The sequence below is a fragment of the Diorhabda sublineata genome, chromosome 9 (genome assembly GCF_026230105.1).
Source record: "Diorhabda sublineata isolate icDioSubl1.1 chromosome 9, icDioSubl1.1, whole genome shotgun sequence".
Taxonomy (NCBI): Eukaryota; Metazoa; Arthropoda; class Insecta; order Coleoptera; family Chrysomelidae; genus Diorhabda; species Diorhabda sublineata.
In genome coordinates this window covers 14,480,317-14,503,155 of record NC_079482.1, presented here as the reverse complement: position 1 = coordinate 14,503,155, position 22,839 = coordinate 14,480,317, and positions in this window count along the sequence as shown.

Below are 22,839 nucleotides of genomic sequence, written 5' to 3'. Positions count from 1 at the left end.
TGATCTACTACATCGTTACCCTCGATTCTAGCATGAACTGGAAGTGAGGAAAGGAAACTCCTGAAATCTTGATCACCTCATCATTCTGAATTATCTTTATAATAATCTATCGCTTCAAGTGCAGCCTGACTTTCACAGAAAATAATTATATTTACTCGAAAAAGTATTTCAAAGAATTCATTAATAACCATTACTTCTACTTAGTATATGCTAGAAAAATTTGAGGTGAGACATCTCTTCTCACATATTCCGAAGTGTCTTGAATCTATCGGTGAAAATCTTGACCTCAGTGAATCTGAGCGAGGCTTTATATGCCCTGTATTGTAGCATTGGAATGGAAACTTCATGTAGTTTTCTGATCTGTTTTTATTTTGGAACTGATAAATATAATGAAGTAGTGTGACCTTTTTCTAAATTGATTCACGAGCCTAAGTAATGTTAGCACATATTCTTGAATAAGTATCTAGAGTTGGGTGATATAGAATTGTGTTTAGAATATTAGACGAGGTTGTGGATAGTGTCCTGGTAATACATAAACTAAAATTTTTTATTCACAACAATATATGAATTGCTGTCATTACTAACGGCATTGAAGGCTATAAATTGTCATATTACACACCTCAACTAATCGCCCTCATTTCTCGCCCTCACTTCCCGCCCTCTAAAATATTCTTATCGTTAACATTTTTTATATTTGAAAATATAACACATTGACAAATATTATAAATACCCATTTAATGGTAAACAATGAAAACCAACAATGAACTAAAATACAACAAACTACTTATTGAAATGAAGTCCACATTTTTCCGTTTTAGGAAGGCCAACAGTTGCCCATGTTTCGAAATATTAGTTTTTTCTTCAATTTGTAGAATCGTCCGAATCATACTGTACATTGCCCATGAAGTGGACGGCTTCTTTGGTCTTCTAAATATGCTAATAGTATACTTTTGGAACTGGTATTTTTCACTTTTTTTCCTCGCACTACTTCTGATATAACCGCCTGTCGTATTTCTGGAGGGGTACATCAATTCTTCATCGGAGGACATTATTCTCAATTTATTATTCACCAACTTAATATCGAATTCATAGCTAACTTCGACACTTCGCGTCTTGGTTAACTATATCTAATCTCTCAACAGTAATGAAATTCTTCCCACCTTGGTTTGTAATATACTATTTCAACCCTCATTAAAAATTGTGTAGATTCGTCAAATTTTCTCCTACATACCAAAGAAGTTAGTATGGGTGTAGTAAGAGCCAGCATAAAACATGTTTTCTTTCAAAACGTTTGTTTTTTTATTCAGAGGAATTTTTTTCTAGGATAGACTCTAGATACTCATTAGTGCTATCGCTAAAGTAAAGTTTTATAGTACTTAACCGAGAAGGAAGAAGGTTTGGAATCTATCATCTAGACCGCATGAAGACAACAATACCAAGAATTACGAAGGATCTTTTTTTGTTTTTGCATATGTAAATTCAACCAGAAATTCGAATATTTCACTTCTTGATGACAACATCCTATAAATTTCACAAATCCACATTACTTGGAATTCTCTTGGAATTACAATTCACAATGAAAATATCAACAACTCAAAAAAAGCAGTCAGCAGGGCTTGAATCAATTTTATTCTGCTCTGGACGCTCTTTCAATAAATTGAATGAAATAACGCAATGGTCGGTATCTCCGTTATTATGTAATTTATCCAAAAAAATCCGAACGACACGTCTCATACTTGGAAAATATGCCGATATTTGAAAAGTGGCTACGTTTTTATATATCAATTGATATTCTAGTATTCAAACCTATTCTGGACAAACACCCGTATACAGGGTAACCTAAAAATGTATATGATCTCTATTTTTATGTATTCTATTCATAGTTTCAAATTTCATTTGATATGTCTTTTTATTTTGTAATTCTATCCTAAACTCACTACTTTTCAATAGTAAATAATACTGATATTAATTTAAAGTTTAGTAATAATTCATCAATTTACCTGAATATTCATAACAATATTAAATTAATATGATTTCAAACTAAATATCGCCAACAAACACAACGTAAAAAATCTGTCTGTCTGATTTTTATTGTAAGTGAATATTATGGGGATGTATAGCTGATATATATATATATACAATATTTTACAGATAATTTCAATGGAAATACTTATTTATTGAATTAAAATATTATTTATTGATATTAAATTCTTTTCTCTACGCCCATGCCGTGCCAGTAAACGTCAACAATCACATTGAAGACATTACTTATGAGTGAAATTCAACTCAACTCATATTTTCTTGGTTTAATCTAACGGTAAATAAACTTTTATGTGCGTACGACTTTATTTGGTATATTTACATAAATTTAGTTAAATAAAAAACATAAAAGCTTTGAGCATAAGCCAGATATATTTTCAATAAATAAGGGTTATGCAGCAATACATTATATATATAATTCACACGTTACACGAGTAAACCACTAAGCACTCGTAAACTTTTTCACTTTGTTTAAATTTGAATTGAAAATTCCAAGAAAAATGAAAATATTTCTAAAAATAATGAATGTATCCAATTAAAACTACTAGTTATTGGTGAATTAATTCTTGTAATTTCTTACAATGATTACTTTTAACCTTACTTTGGTTAAAATTCTTGATGATTCCATGAGTAGTACATTAAAATTCAAAATCGTCACGTTATTCAGAGTAACTATTTTGATATTATTTTGGAATTTTACCGTTATTCTTAACATTGTACATGTATACATATATATATATATATATATATATATATATATATATATATATATATATATATATATATATATATATATATTATTCCGACCAACCCCAAATTAACACAACTTGAATTCAAACATGGACAGTTTTCTTTTGGAATATCATTGTTGTTATATTGTTATATTTTTCAAAGCGATCATAAAGTCAACTGAACATATATATATATATATATATATATATATATATATATATATATATATATATATATATATATATATATATATATATATATATATATATATAGTAACAAATAGACCTATATTCAAGGCCACAATAATTGAAAACTTTAGGTAAAATCTTGAGCATAAAAACCAGAACACGTTCTTTCAAGTACCGATTAAATACAGCTACTGTTCCCTCGCAACATCACACAACTTGCATTAGATTACTTTGTTTTAACTTCTAAAGAGAGAGGTCTAAAGAAACAAGTTCCAAATATTAACTCGTGTATTTCTGTTTTCTTTTTGATCAATTTCAACACAGCGTCGGTTCCTGAGCTATCAGTTACTTTTAAAAAACCTCATTCCTTCAAATTCAGCCTCGTTTCCTCGGGAAACTCACAAATATCAAATAAAAGTTGTACAACAAATCCTCTTTATTTTTTTATATTATATATTTTTATTTGTCGCTTGAATTTGAGATAAGATAGACATTAATGGGAAGAGCTACAAGGAATAGGACTTTTTAATTAGTATCTGCTCACCATAATTAATAAAGATTACACTTTAGTAGTCCCATAATACTATAATCATTAACTTATTGGACATAAAACACACTTTTTTCGGTCAAGTTCAACCTTTCGACTGTATTTTTCTTTCTAGGGTATAGTCATTTTAACATCTAACTGTTCATGAAAAATATTGTGTAATACATTAATTGATCGTTTCCGGACGCTCAGCATCATCCATGTCCAAAAGGTTACTTTTGTTAAGAAAACTACTTATAAAACATGCAATGAGATGAAGCACTTCTAGGATAATTTTTATTTCTTTGTTTTTTTAATTGCTTTGCCCTATAAAAAATCATGTTTAATTTAGACTTGAGATTATTTTTACTCCATATTCACCAAACAACGCAACGTGAACCGTTTTCTTTCTATGGTTATTAAAACTAATCTATATGTTAAATTCACGTAAAACTTATACATATGAAATAAGATACAGAGGAAAATAAGAAAAAAATAAACGTAGCGTGAATGTGGCCAGCCTCTAAAAAATGACTACTTCAAAATTCTAAATATGGTGATAGATTACTATATTTTCACTAACTCATCTCCGCTCTGGAGCCGGTCCTGTATGGATATAGTGGAATTCTAAAATTCAGTGATTCGCCTTGGATGAAATACACGGAATTCGTTTGATTTCCCTTTTTATATAAGTTTTCATAGCAAGCGGATTATTTACATTGTTTCTTTCAAATAATTTCAGTGAAGGTCAATTTATTCATTTGTTTCGATTCTTCATTTTTTAGAACTTTTGGGATTCGTTTGGGATATATAAAAGAAGCTTCTGTAGCGCAATTTGGTTCAGTTTATAATCAATAGTCGTAGTAAACAGACCAAAATAGAGAGTAATCGATGAATTAAAATAAATTATTGAAGTTGATCAAGTGATAGGGGTAAGTGAATTATTATGAGTTTGTAGTGTATAGTGTTTAAATAAATCATGAACGCAAGAGTTAGTGTCTTTTAATTCACCCACGAATAGAAACCGTGTAAATAAAATATGAAAAACATTATATTAATGCAGGAGTGGGTTCGTATGCGGATTTAAACATTCGCTTTCGGCTATCCATGAGTTCCAGGAGATAGTTCCATCTAAGGAAGGGGTAATATTAATTAACCCCACAGATAACATCAATGTAATGTAATCTTATGATCTCCACGAAAAGAAATCGTACAAATAAATTAGAAAAACGAAGATTTTGATTATAGTGTTCTGTTTCAACTCTCCAAAAATAACCAAAATATTCCATATAATAAACATCGATTTATTGTCACTATACATCTTGCTGAAGATATATATTCGCCTAATTCAGCAAATTACACATAACTTGAAAGTTAAAACAGAACATATATAATAAATGATTGTCGTCAGCAGGAAAGGGAGAAACGCCATGAAATGAATGAATTGTAGGTAGCATTGCTTCTCTTACGTTGGTCCATTTGACCTCATCTGAACTGGGAACAAATGAACTGCGGCGTCACTATAATATATTTTACTTGTCCATTACACTGATAAAATCTTCAATATTCCCAATGATTACAGTGAATTAACTTAGTATAGATAAAATACTACACAATATACCATTTCTACTTTAACTTATTTTTTTTTAACCAAGTCTTCTAGGGTTTACTGTTTAACAGTAAATTTGAAAATAAAAATAAACTCAATCTTGGTATATCAGAAAACGTCACTGAGAATTTTCTCTTGTTTTCATTCATTCATATAAGACATAGTCTAGTTAAGGACCGTGAAGAAGAAATAAGCAGAGGTGTTCAGTAATTTTATCTTTACATTAACATACTTTTTAACGCAATTTCCACAGTTATGAAGGCACTAGTCCGGGAGCCAGGTGAAAATTTGGTTAATGATTTCCTTTCAAAATATAATTGGTGATATGCATCAGAGAGTTATGTAATAAGGTCTAGTGAACGTCAGCTGCAGTTCGGTGGGTGGTATAAGCGGCAGTAGCCTCCCACGCACGACAAAAAAAAAGAAATTCAGTCATTCCTCCCAGCTGAAGATTTGTAAGCTGATTGTTAATACACTGCTGTGATATATAAAAAAAATTAGCTAGCAGTGATTCGAGGGAAACCTGGTCAGCTGATGCGATAGATGCTTCCGCTTAACTCCTACGTAATAACTTAAGTATCAGCTGACGTTTTTTCCACCGAGATATAGCCAGCTGACTTATATATTCATCCACATCTACATTGAAATTTGTATTTGAGAGGAAATCAATGAAAATATTTTTTTTTTCATGTTCGAGGCGCCAACTGACTTATAATACACTATAGTATAGTCAGTTGATCATTTTGTTTCATCGAGACATTGGGATAGTTACAGTTTCACATATTTTTAGTTGGGAGGAAATGACTAAATTTCTTTTTTTTTCTCATCTCATCCCACCCACCGAGCCACAGCTGACGTTCACTGGGCTTTATTATACAACTTTCTAATGCATTCTACTAATTATCTCTCAAGAGGAACTTGCTCGTACATTTCTGTTGCTGGCTCCCGGACTATTTTCATAGAATCAGCTTTTCAATTATATCTTCAAAGAATTATGTTTTGTGTTGACAATCATTCCAACTTAATGGCGTAGTTCCTCACAGTGAAACATTTTATAGTGTAGAAAGACGGGCTCGAAAAACAATCGTCGTACTTTGCGATCCCTACACACTGCTCTATGTAGGCTCATATGCTCGACACCCTGTATATTTTCATTCATATCCTGATTGTTGATAAAAACTTGTTATAAAAAAATTTTCTCACGAATATTCACAATTGGTAAGAAAGTCTTTCTAATAAATACTTATACAAACTCCTATTTGTCAACATATATTTTTGGTAATAGTCCTCAATATAAGTACAATATATTTTTATGATTAAGTAATGCACAATAAAAAGTACAATGTTCATTTGAAAGCACGTCAAAGCCGCGTTTTTTGATATGAGACAGAGGGATGAAACGTGAAATTTCTCATGTTATAACGTCATCAATAGTTTTTTCTACATAGGTTATTTTACATTATTTGATAAAGCTTGTTTTTCTTATTATTGTGAATTATTTTAAAAAGGAAGAACAATATATTGAAGAATAACAGTGTCAATCAGTCGATTGACAATTTTTTGTTAATGGATGTGTTTTGAATTCATTTTTTTTAAATGAACATTGGATTTAATTTGTGCATTACTCCTCGGAATATTGATAATAATCATATGGTATGCTTGTTTTGTAAAGTATTTTCCGATCAATTATATATGATGGACAGTGCTGGAATTTCTGAAACCGCTGGCCATATTCATACTAAATACACTGTTTATATCATTATTCCGCGACTACACCAACACTCACGATTACACTGTCCGACGCGCGTTTCGATAACCAAGTTATCGTCTTTAGAGACTGGAGGTAAATTTAAATCTAATCACTTGAATTACCTGTTTTATAATAAATCTTCCCACTAATAAACCTTCTCCCGCGAGAATTATTTCCAGCGGGAAAACCTCCTTGGCAAGAATCATCATATTCATTCCTTGACCACTGAACTATAGAGTGGGATGTAAGGAAATTGGCCCTATTTAAGCTACTCTTACATCTATCAATTTGAATACTTTCGAATGCATACAACAATTTATTATTGAATAATTTTTTTAAAAATTTGACATTATTAATATTTATGTGATGATTGTGACTGATAGTGAATATTGGAATTAATTTTGTGTATTACTTAATATAACTCTGTATAATGAAATTCATGTTTACTAAATGAGTTTGCAGTGAAGTCAAGTGGGTTATCATCTCCTGCAAGACATATTCATTCTTGAAGGCTTCAAGGAATCTTATCCATTATTCTTTGGAATATTGATAATAAAAATATTGTATGCTTTTAAATGCATCCAACAATTTATTATTGGAGACATTTTTTAACAATTTTATATTATAAATATTTATGCCATGATTGTGACTGACAATACCTGATTTTCCGGTCCGTCAATATTCTAAATGAGCTATGTGCTCTTTAAACCAGACAATAACGGATTTCTTAGTCTGATAAATATACTTTCCGCCACAAAAACCACACAACTAATTTCATATATACCACTCTTTCCCAAATTTGGTATTCTTTCCTTAGGATTGCCAAGAACTGTTTTAATGTATTGTTAGATTTATAAACCAATTTAAAACCTATTCTGCTAAATATCCCTTCCAATCCTTTTGTATAAATAGGATTGAAAGGTATCAGAGAAAATTTTCTTTACTCTTGATTACAACTACATCTTCAATAAAGGTCTTTTCTTCATTGTATTTCTTGATGGTAAGTGGAAATTGAATTAACCGATGTGCCAGGAAATTGAGACTGGCCATCTTATGTTGGATTCTAGCATACTATTATTCCTAATCACTAAAGTATCTAAAAATGGTAACTGTCCATATTTTTCCATTTCATAAGTGAACTTAATAGATGGATATTTTGAATAAAGGTCCAAAATGAATTCTTCCATGTTTGCCTTCTTCGTAATGAATATGGCGAAAATATCATCCACATACCTGTACCTTGGAAAAATACCAATTAGAGTGTCTTATTGGCATCCGATTAATTTGGTCAATTAATCATAACAGGAGTATATATCTAATATGATATGTCATATGATAAATAACCAACAAATATCGTAAGAGATTTTTTCTATTCCAAATAAGTTGTCCATCCATCTGTTAAGACAAACAGTGACAAGTTGATTCGCTTTCAGCTTGTCGATGTGCTATAACTGTCTCTGTGTGGCATCGTGTTTGCAAGTGTCTCTCAATAAAATTGCGTCATTAACAACGTTGAGAAAAAGTGCTGAACAAGCTCTCGTTTCAAAACTGTTGTAGCGATAATGTACTAACTTTCAAATCGATTTACAAATCGTATAAGCAAAAAGCGGGAATGAGTCAGCTTAAGATGAGGTAATTGACTATTAGAGAGCTTACTTAATTACATTAAATCCCATATGGTTACGCAGGAAATGGAAAATTTCAACAAATACTATGTAAATATAGTGACTGAACAACAACTAAAATTAATAGCATGGAATTGAAAGATCGCTTCCACGTAGATTCAGATTCCATTGCCAAAATTGTTACTATACAGGAAAGTTGAATATATGAATGTGACACTAGAACTCAAATGGATCATTTGTGAAATTATTTTGAAGCAAAGAGGCATCATGTAATGCCTCAAATCGCATTTTCTACGTGAGGTTGTAGTTTTTGAATTGTTATAATTTAAATTTCTTTCTTGGTAGATTTAGCACCATATGTATTCCGGCTCCTAAAATCACAAAATTCAATAGAATATGTAAGTTTGAACGCCATTTTTAATATTGAGAATATCATGACAGAGCAGATGGAAGCAACTCCGGAAGTAATGGATCCACCATTAGAATATGTACTAGAAAATTATCGTTTCCCACTTTTTTCTTAACAGTTTCAATGAGCAGGAAATCATCCATAACTATATTTTCATTGCGTATTTTGGGGATGACTAAGAACGAAGTTCATTTTCTCTAAAAATTGTTTCTGTAATTTCGTATATCTCAAACATTTCTACTTTCATTCATTCCTTCACTATCCATTACATTCAGCCCTGCATTCTTTCACATGTAGGCTTATTCCACATGACTGAGTCCCACCCTTATATTGAAAAATGTTAGAGTAATCGCCATTGGGTAATTTCATTTGGGGTATATTGTTGCGATCTAATTGGATTGGATTCTTGGATAAACATTTACCAATCGATGCTACGTCGTTGTAGTAAGAAATTCATTCAATCTTTTTGTTCATTTATTTATGCTTTCGTGATTCTTGAAGAAAACTGGAAAGCCAACAAAAGTGCAACAAAAAAAATTACTACATAAATTTCGTCAGTAAACATATATGAGTAGAAACCTATTTTACAGTGTGATAACTAAAAATAATGTGTATTCTTTGCTTTGGATATATAAATACATAAGCCTTTAAAGATGAGAGAGGTGAGGAATTTTAATGGTTCTAGTGCATCGAGATCTTATTTATTTAAGACCAAAGTTAGAAGTAAAATTGGAAAATCTGCAAATCAGTCCTATATCATAGAGATTAAACATAGTAAGTGGTTAATATAGGTAACATCAAAACGATCTATAGCCTCACGCTTGAAAAAATACAGAAAACGTTTTCTCATAAGTAAAAAACGATAAATTGATCAGTATTATCGTTAAGGAAGTCCAAATGGAAAAACCACAATTTGTTAATTCACTTTTAAATAAACTGACTTTCAATTAAAATAATTTAATACGCAAATTGTCCTTAGTTATAAAAACAGTAAACCACTAAATGTTTTTCGAAGTTTTCAAATAAAAAAAATTGTCTGAAAATAAAAATTTATAAATGGAAAGCAAAACTTCCTTTCAAATCAACTGACGCCACCACGTTTTTATAATTTATATAATCAATTATTCACTAAATTATCCCTCTAAAATATTAGTTAAGAAATTGAAATTCACAATTTTTTTCAATCACATTCTTGAATTTTTGAAAAATTATGCCTTCCGTTTTGCCTGTGACATTTTGAAAAGCTGCAACAGATTGTTTAATTATTTTTACACTCCGGGTAAATGGCAAATTACATACCTCTATTAGTTAACATCAGTGAGTGATTGAGATTATTCGTCAGACGATTTTGAAATTAAATCATTTAGTAAACACAGAATTCTATTCTTTCTCTATTCTTGCAATGAAAATAGCTACTTCCAAACAAGTGATCCATCTTATGATAATAGGCTTAGTGCTCGGTAATCTTCATAAATTATTCACAGAAAAATGTTTCTTAATCTCTTGAACAATCTTATTCAAAGCATAGACAAGACATATTACATGTATTATAAAATATTTTCAAAATATATCGATATATACCTGTTATCAATCGACATTAAAATATAGATAGAAAAACAAATCTGAAACACCCTGTACAAATAACTTTTTCTCACTTGTTTCTGAAATTCTCAGAAAAATAATACAAAAATTATTTTCACCATTTCATGCAGGCAGAACAGTACACCTTAAAAATTGATATAATACTTCAAAACTATAAAGCACAAATTGATGCGCTAGTCCGTCCGAACTTAATTTAGAACCTCCGAACACTATACTGGACTTCTCAATTTAAAAACCGCCGATTTTAGGTTTCGTGGGTTGAGGAAATTGCCACTGATGGCGCGAGTGAAATTTGGTCTGTTATCAATGATTTGAGAAACAAAACGCGATCATCGGCACTATTGACCTCGACCAAACGAACTTAACAATTAACCTTTGAACATTAGTAAGAATATTAGCTCCAAAATATCTCCAAGTCGTGATGCTCCTTCTTTCCTCGTATCTTCTAATGTGGCATCGATGGGTTATCAGCTAAGGTATTTCTGAATTTTCTAGAATTGATGATCAACGTTTCATATTCTCTAATCAACGAATCCTTAGAAAAGAGGCTTTTCCCTAGTTGTGTGAGAGCAGCTATAACTGTTCCCCTGCACGAGGTGGGTCAGAAGAATAACACCACCAGTACCTATCGTCCTATTGCATTATTACCAATCTTATCGGAGATAATTGAAAGACCGATTAAAATCCATCTGTAGCCTTCCATTTTTGAAAATAAAATTCTGAAAGCTAAATAATTTGGTCTCCTACCTAACAAAAGTACTGATGACGCTGTGTATTCTGTTTTTAAAGAAATATATACTTCACTTAATAGTAAATTTTACACGGGTTCGATTTTTCGTGATTTCGCTAACGCCTTCGATTGTGTTGCTTATAAAATTCTGATTATTAGAATAGAGTATTATGACATCCTAGTTGATCCATTAAAATGGTTTGTATCTTGAATGTAGAAAACAACTGGTTGTTGTGTGTAGCTTCTGTTTTAGGTTAAATTCTATTTTTAGTATTCATTGATGATGTCACAGACTTACAAATCAATAGTGAATTCACTTTATTTGCGGATAACACCAGTATAACCTGGAATTATCCAGATATACCAGATTCACATGGGTCTCATTACTAAGTTCTGGTCTGACGCGAACCGTCTTTATTTAAATACTGAGAAAACTTCAGTTTTATCCTACAAAGTAGTTTTCAAACCTCTAAAACTCAACAATGACTTAATACAGTTCCTTTTTCTATATATTGGCTGTGCCCTTCAATGTTCTGTGCATGTAGAAAGTTTGCCGAAAAAATTATAGTTTGTTTTATCATTGAATATATTGAATGTGTCTAATATATAGTGTATAGTAGTGAATTTAGTGTCTAAACAGCTCGATTCTCGTACTGCTTTTCTCCGTTGTGGAAGTATTGTTTTTTGCACCTCTTTCACCGAATTTATCTCCGAATTACAAAAAAGGGCTATTTGTTACATTTATTCGTTAGATTTTTACTCTCTCCAAAAATTATTCAATTAGCTACCTTCAGAATTAAAGATGGCAAATACATTTAATGAATTCCGGAGATTGACAAAGGAATTTCTGCTTAAAAGACATCTTTATTCTGTGGCAGAATACTATAATCTACCACAGACTGACATAAGTGAGTATAAGTAAGATATTAATAATTTATTAGGATTATTTTTAAGCCAAAATGATATTTGTGTGATATTATATTATCTGAATATACATTAAATACGGCGTGAACGGCGTGAACTGCGCTGAAATTTTGAAAATTCTCGACGTTTCGGCTCCCATTTTGGAGCCATTATCAAGAGAAGGGATAGGGATATTGTGGTAATACGTTCATTGGTAAGAAGTGATCCGACTCCGTGATCTCAATCTGCCTACTCCGTGGAATTTCACCGCAGAAATGAAAAGCATCGATAGTTTAATTGACACTAATACTTTAGACTAATACAGTCTTGAGCTAACTGATAATCCAAACTCATACTTCGAGAAAAATCATCCCGCATTCCTCGTATATACGGTCTGATCTTCCACTACGTCACATTGTTCATGCATTCAATTGCGTCATCAAACTCAGCCAATTGCTCAACAATCCAAATTCTTATGTCCAAAACTCTCACCATTTCGTTAACCTACTTAAAGGTATGTATATTTCCCCACAGATATTCTTGACGGTTTTGATATTATTTCCTCATTTACCAACATCCCTATCGATGAAAATTTGTCTATTTTGTTTGTCCAACATGTAGTTCATATTCTGAGGCAATTTGTACCAGAAACTCAAAGGTGCCCCCACTCTCTGCTGTCATTGCCAGCATTTTCATGTATCATTTTGAAAATAAAACACAATCCTTCTTCCCTCTACGACCAAGCTGTTGGCTACGATATGTTGATAACACTTTTGTCATTTGACACCTTTGTAAACAGTTCACGATGAACTTGGGGCAAGAATTAACTCTGACTTAACGTCATGATCAACAACACTTCATCTATTGCAAATCAACTCGTTCCTTCAACGCTCAATCTCATCATTATCCGGCTTAACTTACTTCTGTGATTGATAACCTCGTATCACAATCCATCTCGTTATACTTCCCACCAGCGCCAAAAACCCAGAACTTGCCAATAGGCTCCCTACAAACACTAAGTCCCGACAACTAGCTCACCAGTTAGCTCAAGACCAGCAGTGATTGAGTTAGTGTCGGTATTCTCGATGCTTTTTATTTCCTCGGTGAAATTCCAAGGAGTAGGCAGATTGAAGCATTGGAATCAATCGAGAAAAAGCAAGATTAGATGCGTGGAGTAGGATTATTGAGACCACAGAATTGGATCACTTTATACAAATAAACGAATAATGACCCTATCCCCCCCTATCTTCCTTCATCATGGTTTCAAAGTAGTAGCCGAAACGTTGATAATTCTCAAAACTTCAACACGATTCAACCCGACAACATAGTTCTTTTGTACATATTATAATTATATATTCCGTCACATTTTTTATGTGATGTGATTTTTCAAGGAATATGACTTTCCTTCTATGTCATACTAGGAAAAATATATTACCCCTATGTCTAACAAACACAACAATCAACTGCAGTTTAGCGTCAACTTTAGTTCTTAACTTCAAGACTTCTTGAGAAAAATAAGAGATTAATTTATTGTTCGAATCATAACTCGTCGATTTATATGTTTTCTACTTCCTCAGTCCCGAAAACATAATAAATTTTCGAAAATGTACATCTTTATTAAGTTAGGGAAGCACAACTTGTGTCAATTTTGAAGGAGGATTGCTTTTTAGATAGAATAACGATGTTGAAGAAAATAAAATATATAAAAAAAACACTATCTCTCACTCATCACTATTTCGGACTGTTCACTACGACTATTTATTATAAACTGAAATAAACTAAAACTAAACTAAACTAAAACTAAAAGGATTTCCAAAAGTTCTAGAAAAGTAGAGAAACGAAACAAATAAATAAATAGACCTTCCGAGAAATTCAAATGAAATAATTCAAAAAATATGTAAGTGAACCGCTTGCTATAAAAACGAATTCCAGGTATTTCATCGAGGGCGGCGCCTTCACCGAATTTCAGACTTCCACTATATCCAAGCAGGAGCGGCTCTAGAGTGGAGATGTCAATTTTTTCATATGTATGAATTTCAAATGAATTTGACATATAGATTAGTTTTAACATCCATAGAAACAAAACGGTTCCCGCTGTTATAATAATTCACTTATCACTATCACTTAACTTACTCAAATAATTTATTCAAATTCCTCGATCACACTCTATTTCGGTCTTTTCGCTACGAGTATTTATTATAAACTAATTAAACTGCGCTACAGAAATTCCATATGTTTATCTCAGAAGAATTCGGAAAACTTCTAGGAAATAAAGGAACAAAACAAATAATTAAATGAACCTTCCAAAAATAATTCAAAAGAACGAAGTAAAAAACCGCATGCTATAATATAAAACATACGTCAAGCGGATTCCGCGGTTTATAAAAAGCATTTAGAAATAGGAAAATGATACATCCAGTACTCAATATGCGATGTGAAGCAATTTTGCCAGGACATACTATTAGATATTTACAAAAATGTGAGAAAGAAAACATCATTATAACTGATCTAACCCAACCAACTATTGCACATTTTATTATTTCTTCATATTAGAAGGAAACTAATTTTATTATGTGAATTATAGAAAAAATATATGGATATCAGGAAAACAGCGTTGTGATGAAAAAAAAAAACAAATATTTATCATTGAACAAGTTTTATAATTACACTGCGCCTGGTTAAAATAATGTTGAATTAGCTGCAGACGAAAGGGGCGCTACTCTTTCATACAGTAAACCAAAATCAAAGTTTTCGTTTAATCGATCGTGTCTGATTGTTGAATCAAAAGATATTTGACCCAAAATTTTCTTGTTCATGTACAAAGTCCTTTCCGAACCAACAAAAAATAATTTTCTTGGAAAATTTTCAGAAACAACTTAACTTAAATTTCTAAATATAACAACCCCTTTCCTCTTGGTCTACTTCCATTGGTTGTTCAACGTAAGTGAAAGAAATATATGTTGTTTGAAAATGGTTTTTACACGAAATTTGTTTGCATGTAGAGCATTGAATGGTTGTGGTTCTGTTCTTTTCCCGACCATACAAAACACACCTTCTTCGTAGTTGAACTGCAGCCTGTTCCTTTGCTTCTTTATCGGTAGGTCTATACCTAGACAAAAAATACTTTATGTCTATTGGAGAGTTTTTTATCTGTACTTTATCCTACTATCAGAATTTTCAGGAAAAATTCCGCCAATCTTGAGAAGTTGAAAGAAAATTACTGTGGTCATCTCCTAGTTATTTTTTGTAGAAAATAATTTGAACACTTTGGATCAAAAGTAGTCATCCCCCTTTTCGTATAGTTATAAAATAATATAAGGTCAGGTTTCTGGCTTTCCTCATCAACCTTTCCATCGGAATGCATAGTGGATAAAAGTAGAACAGTTTCTGGCAATAGGACACAAGAGTTTATCATCTTGAGATGTAAATATGGATGAGTTTATTGGTCTTGCTTTGCTTAGCAAAAATTCAACTAGCAGTTTTTTTTTGTTTTTCTTTTTAAATTACCCTACCGTGAATTAATCTTTTCTTTATTGCGTTGTCAAAGCGTAACTAGTGCACCAATTATTTGTTGTCAAATTTCTGTCCTTTGAGGGATTGTATTAATCTGTGAACAATTTCAGTTGGAGTATTGGATACTGAATAGGATTGTTTTTCGCAGTAAATTTCAAAATTTGCTGTATAAAACATCTCAGAATCAGAAAGTGCAAAAATTTGAAGGCTGTATCTAACCAGCTTATTGAGAATGTTTTGTATAGAGCTATAACGAATCCGATACGGAATTAGCACATCATCAATAGAAATTAAATTAACATTGCAGTAAATTATCCTGCAATTTTCCACAAATCTCTTGAATATACTTCGAGTGGCTACTAACTTATCTGTTGCTTGACGTTGTGGTCTATCAGCTATTTTTCCTCATTCCATTTTGACCTCTTCTCTTGTTTGCTTATTCTCTAAAGTTGTGGTCATAATATTTTGAAATTTTTCAGCTACAAGTTCATTCTTCAAGATGTTTACTTTATATGTCTGCAGATCTTATGTCCTTTGTTCGTTTTTGTGCGTTTTTTCGTTTAGTTTTGTCACCAACAATATGCAGTCCGAGGCGTTATCTGCCCCTCTGTAAGTTCTGAGATCCATTTTAAATCTCGTATGCTTTCTTTCAACTGATACATGATCAACTCGGTTTCTTGTGTGACCATCTGGAGAGATCTTATCGTCGAAATAAGTACTCATAAGCCTCTAAATAAAAATTTAACATCATATTGTCAAATTAACATAAAAGATCGCTTGGCGTATTTTGTACACCGATCGAATAAATTTCACTAATAATCTTACACACAAACGCTAACTACGCTAAGCCAATACGTACATGACTACCATAGATCCCGTATAATGATACATTAAAGGAGAGGGCAAACAAATTGAGGAACTTCAAGTTACGCGAATTTATTTATATCTATATAAATAGAATGAATGTGAAGTCAAATTAAAAGCATGATTACCAGTATATCAATAAAATATTCAGTACAAATTACATAAATTAAAAGTGAAAAACTATAAATGTTTAGGTGCAATAATTGGAGAAACAATAGAAGAAGTTGGTGAATAATTTAATGTAATAGAAATATCAATTTCTAAGAGTAACGTGAAGAAAGAAATTTTGGAAAAAGTAGTAATACATGGACATTGATTCAAAACCGCATAGCACGTATAACTGCAATAAAGAAGAGAATAAACCAAAAAAAGTAGGATAAGAGACACACAAAGAGAAAACCTGAAGATGAAACTATTTAGTGATAGAATATAGCTGGTTTGGAACGGATGCATCAAAACAGAAAGAAATACAAGAAAGCTGGTAAAGACTATGGAGCAAGAAAAATATGTATTGAAAATGTGGCATAAACAGTTGAGACAAAATGTGAAGAAATCAGGAATAAAACAAAAGGTAGAAAGGCATAGATGACAAAATACGTGTGATAACTGCCAATCAAATACCTTGTATCTCTGTAAGACATTAAAACAAAAAGGGAGGATAAAATTCAAAGGCCTGCCCAACATTAATATCAACATCGTCATGAAAGACATTGCTCCGACTATTGTCTCGTGGCGATGTAATAGATATTTTTGTTATCATTTTCTTCATTATTATTTGATTCTTTTTTATTCATTCAAGTTTGGTTCCTCAATTATCTTAATTTAAGGGAAGTGTACATGAGTGCAACTTGAATTTTCGTGTGAGATGTTCGATTTGGTTAATGGATCCAGGTTTTGGAAAAGAAAATTTCCAAGACATTCCATTACGGCTTCCTTCAAAGTGCTAGCTACTGGATTATCACTGGAAGAGAATTTAATTCTAATATTAAAGGTATTCTAGCCACGGTTTCACAGCACTGTACTTCATGTTTTGTAGAAACGCTGGCGATTGGCTATAGTTATTTTTCTTTACCAAGTTTTGTTTTAACATGCTAATCGGCTTGTTACGTTTTTTTTTTTGAAACATTTTGAATATTCCTTTATTCACCTATTGCGGCACAGTAGTCACATCTGATCAAAATGCCAGTTATCTCCAACCAACTTCCTTTTGTTTAAAGCAAATTTTGGATTTTTATTTTCATATGAATTCGTGTTTTCTATTTATTTGGTAAACAGAATGATTAGAAAAGATTTATGTTTGATTAAGTTTTGAAAAAAAATATGAATTCAGTTTTAATATGCTGGAGCATATGCTTCTTTTCATTCAAATTTGTTCTACACACTTGTTCTTTTATCATTCTATTTATTTTTCCGCATTTTTACAACTGCCAGGTTGGAGTGCAACCCATTTGATACAACACCATCTCATTAAATTCAACTCCAGCAACTGGAAATTCAGTTGAGGGCTGCAACCATCCCGGCTGCAACCTTCACCCTAAACTACAGACTTTTTTCCCAATTTTCTGTTAACTTGATGTTCACATTATTTGTTACTTTATAAAAGAGCACAAGGGACAAAAATAGTCGAATATTTTATAGCAACTCTCAAACTTTTTCAATGCTAATTTATTTTTATTAAGCATGACGATCATAGGATCATTCTGGCTTAAAAGTTCATGCATGTAAAAATATCAATGATAATGATTACAGAAAACACCAGAAATGGTTGTTGTTATTCAGCTTTGTTACTACTACTATTTGGTATCTTAAGGAGTTGCTGCGAGTGATAGGATGCATTGTCCATATCGATAACTGACTGTGGTGAAATGTTAGGTAGAAACTTTTCATTAAATTTTTTAGCAGATATTAATAAAGCTTGGGGCACGAAACCGTCTTTGCTTCCAACGTGTACTAAAGAACGCAATATTCATTTAAAGAAATTTAAAAATTAAATGATTCTCACCAAACGATCCCACTGCTTATCGCAGACTGTCTGGTAAGAATTTTACAAAGAACTTGTGTACCCACAGCTTTGGTCAATGAAAATGCATTTATGTTTACGATTCGATGTTTTCATTGGTAAACAGTGGATATGATGAATTTTGACATACATTCATCAAGTCCACGTGGACTGACGGTTTGGTAGATGTTTACTGGGGAGTAAAAATTATTTTTCATTTCTTAATTTGTTATGAATCCCGCACGTATTCATGAAATATTGATTGTTCTTCGCATAACTGTCTTCTGCAATTGATATTGGAAGAACTATACCAGGGTTGCTATGAAACAATAATTTCACTCAGTTAAAATTTGCAATCACAAACGGCTACTTCATAGCACGACTCTTTCATAGACAATATATCCTTCCTAATAAGTCAAATTTGAAAAACAACACGGTTTGCTGATCTATTACTACATTCAAAACACAGTAACTTGTGAAATATGAAGTTATATCCAAAGATGTATATTTCTATTCATTTCTCGTACAATTACAAGTCCTGTTGCTTTTAAGTAGCTTCATAAATAGCAATGTGACCTAGATAGATAGTATATAACAACCAATTCCGCTAATTAGAGACTTTGAATGTAAATGAAAAGTTTGTAGCATGAATTGTCTATGAATATCACAGATGTATGTAATATATGTAAATTCAGGTGAAACGTTAACAAGGGGTTAGAAAGCGCTCAGTTCTCTTAAGAATTATTACAGCAAGATTAAAGTGGGAGCAGGAATAAAAAGTGGTTTCGTATCTTGCATCGTTGGAACTTATGGTAATTTGAACATGCAAAAATTTACATATGTTTTAGAAAACTGAGGAAGTTTTTACCAATGGACACTATATGAGAATATCATGAAGGTTTCTAGTTATTGAATTGTTTCTATTTTCAATTTGATTTTGATTTTATTAAGAATTGCAATCACCTTCCACAGGGCTCAGTCGACATAAGATTTCCAATAGCGTCTTAATGCAGTTTTTAGTTACTTAGTAAAGTTTATTCTTATACTTTTATGTTCGGTCATAGGTTAGCTATATGTTAGTAACACTTCATAATGTCACAAAGGGTCATTTTTAAAGTATGAAGATGGAATCAAATACCTGACGAACAGAAACAGGGAAGTATTGGACATTATCAGAGTATGATAGAACATATGGAGAAGATGGAGACGAGTATAAAGCAGAGAACTATGGGAAATTTATACAGTGCGATGCAAATGAAAGAAATAAATTCGTTATTTCACATAACGGGAAAAACCTGGAACCTGGGGCTTATCAGTATGTACAATAATTGATTTACGTATTGACACAAATATTATTGATGAAATTTCAACAGATTTCCTAACAAAATATATTTATAATTGGTATGATAACTAACAATAAATTTTGTAATTACACTAGTAATAAAATGTCATATGTACCTACTTTTTACCTTTTTTCAAAGTTAATTTTTTTATTTCTAATTTATTCTAACCAAACCTTACTTAAACTTAGCTAAAGAAATGAAAACGTGGCAAAAAAAGTAATGAAAAGCATACAACATATATAATTTTTCTTAAAATAAATTGGATGAAACTGGTAACTTTGGTTTTCAATACAAATTTACTCACAAGAGGATAAGAAGTGTGTGTAGCTGGACCACAAGTTTTATTTCCAGCTTCATTCCAATGTTCCAAAACCGACTTTCCATGGTCAACGATTCAATAACAGCTTTGGAAGCAAAACATTCGTCAAATGACATGCGCACTACGACCACACGTTGCGTCCAATCATACCAGCGTCCAACGTTTGAAGCATTGGACGCATCGTGTGGTACCGGCTTTAATATTTTTTGTTCTTTGGTGTTTGTTGTTAATGTATCGAAATCTATTCAAAAAATATATTATACAGGGAGAAATATTTAATACTAATCCCCGTATTTCGAAAGCTAGTCCTGGAACTTCAGTTGATATCAATCGAATGCTTGATAGTAATGTATTGCATAATAAAAAAGTGGAAAATCAAATAAGATGTGTAAACACCATACACAATTGAAATTTATGCTTAATTTCACAAATCACTTTGTAATTTAATCAATAAGAGAAATTAACATTTTTCAATAGCTTCATGATATTCTCCCCGACGGACTCTAAACATAACTGTGAAAGTAGAAACATCAAATAATGATATAAGAAAGCATCTCATGCTATTTATTTTTAAATTAAGGCGTGATTTCATATTGTTTTTTCTTATTTACACACACACACACACAACAGAAAAGCTTAAATTCATACAAGCAATTTATATAATTAGCGTTAGTGTTATTTGTACGTCTAAAAAGTGCTGAGTATGTCCCATACAAAACATTTTTCACAAGCTACGACCTTTAAAACTTCTTATTTTATCGTTTTCATTTACACAGATAGTTTTATAGCTTTCATAAATATTTACAACACAAGATTTAACTCCTTTGAACTTAAAGCCACTCTGAATTTTTCATGAGATTCTCAGTGGTATATCTCTAGGATTTTGCAGCGTTGTGTTACGTATAAGTTCTGATATTATTTCATTTCCTCGATGCACACAATACTGCTATTATATTCAAAAGTTTGTTGCATTGTATAGAAATTTAACAAATTTCATTGGATGAATATTCGGATAACAACTTTTATCTATCTATGATAGTAAAACAAAAAATGTGGAAAGAAACTTTATTTTCATTCTATACTGAAAAGTTAACTTTACAGTATCGATTTATCGATAATAATAATAATAATTATTTACAATGTTGCCTTACTAACTTCTGTTAGTTTTTATTTTTTTAAATAAGAGAATAACCAAAGGAGCTATTTTTCAATGAAATTTTCAAATATAACAATTCATATTTTATCATTTCAATATAATTTTGCTTTTTATGTAAAACCGAAAACATATTACGATCTACGTTCGTGAAGTTATTATTACGGTACTCGATTAGATATTTTTGACTCGGCTCCTTCGTCGCCTCGTCCATAAACATCTCGTACCGTACTATATCACTTCCCAGAGTTATAATTCAAATAACTATTTTCAAATAATTCATGCCACCTGTATAAATTGATTAGAAGTATTTAACTGTATTTCATGATATTTGTACTTTGGGTGGGTTAGGTAGTAGCAACTTTGCTTGTCGACTATGTCGACGTGTTCATTAAGATGAAAATGAACTTCATCCGAGAATGTTGCTAAACGTTAGAAAGCGATCAATCATCTGGTCTACGAACCCAAGGCTAAGTTAGACTCGTCACAAACAGACAGAGTAACATTTTCAACGTTTCCGATCGTTCTAGAAGTCCTTGGTTGCATGGATTTTTATCATCATTACAAACATGACTATCAAGAGTGCAAAGATCTAATTCTATTTATTTCAATTCAATTATTGAAAAGTTTTTCTCTAAAAAGTATGTAATCAACAAGAACATATAGCTTATTAATATCATTTAATCAGATTTCCAAATTGTCTTTCTTCGTCTTTTCAATTATTCTATTATATAAAACTTATAGTATAACGCACGGCTTATGAATGCAACATTTTTATAATATATATTAAAAGCTCAACAGATCTTATAGGCCCAAGGCTTGGAGTCGCTCTATTACTTTCCTTCGTCTATTTTTGTTAATGGCTGCTTCATGCCAGTTCTCTATTCATATTCTTTATAAATCTCCTCTGCATGCTTCTATCCATTTTTCCATGGACGCCCTCTTTTCCTTTTCGCTCCTTCTTCCCTTAACAAGGATCTTTTCACCCAACTGTCTTCGTCCATTCTGGCTATATGCCAACGGATTCTTTTTGCTCTTACCACATATCCTATATTAGCTTAACTATACAGTATTTTGATCTCTGCGGTCGTTCTTGAGTCCCGATAAACGATGTCCTGGATGAATAGGTTTTACGAATACTACTCTAGGTGGGATTATGCTAGACAGCTCGGAAGAGCGTCTGCTACAAATAGTACTATCTATGTAAGTTTCTGGTCAAGTCTGGTTCACCTATAAGTCAAATTGCTCTCTTCCGTTATGAGCATCAAATTTGCGGACAATGTCCAAATATGGATAAATCTGGGCCTGTAGATGATCAGAAGGTGTTGCGGAGTCCTGATTAACAGGTTTTCCCATGTACCGATTGACCCAATGCTCTCGAAACCATTGTAGTACAGCTGTGTAAAAAGTTTTATGACACATATGCCTTCTAGAAAAATATGGAAATTATTTTTAGGTTGTTTATCTACTAATCGTGACGGTATCAGGGAATTGTCTGAAAGTTCAGATTTTACAAATACAACTGATTAAAGGG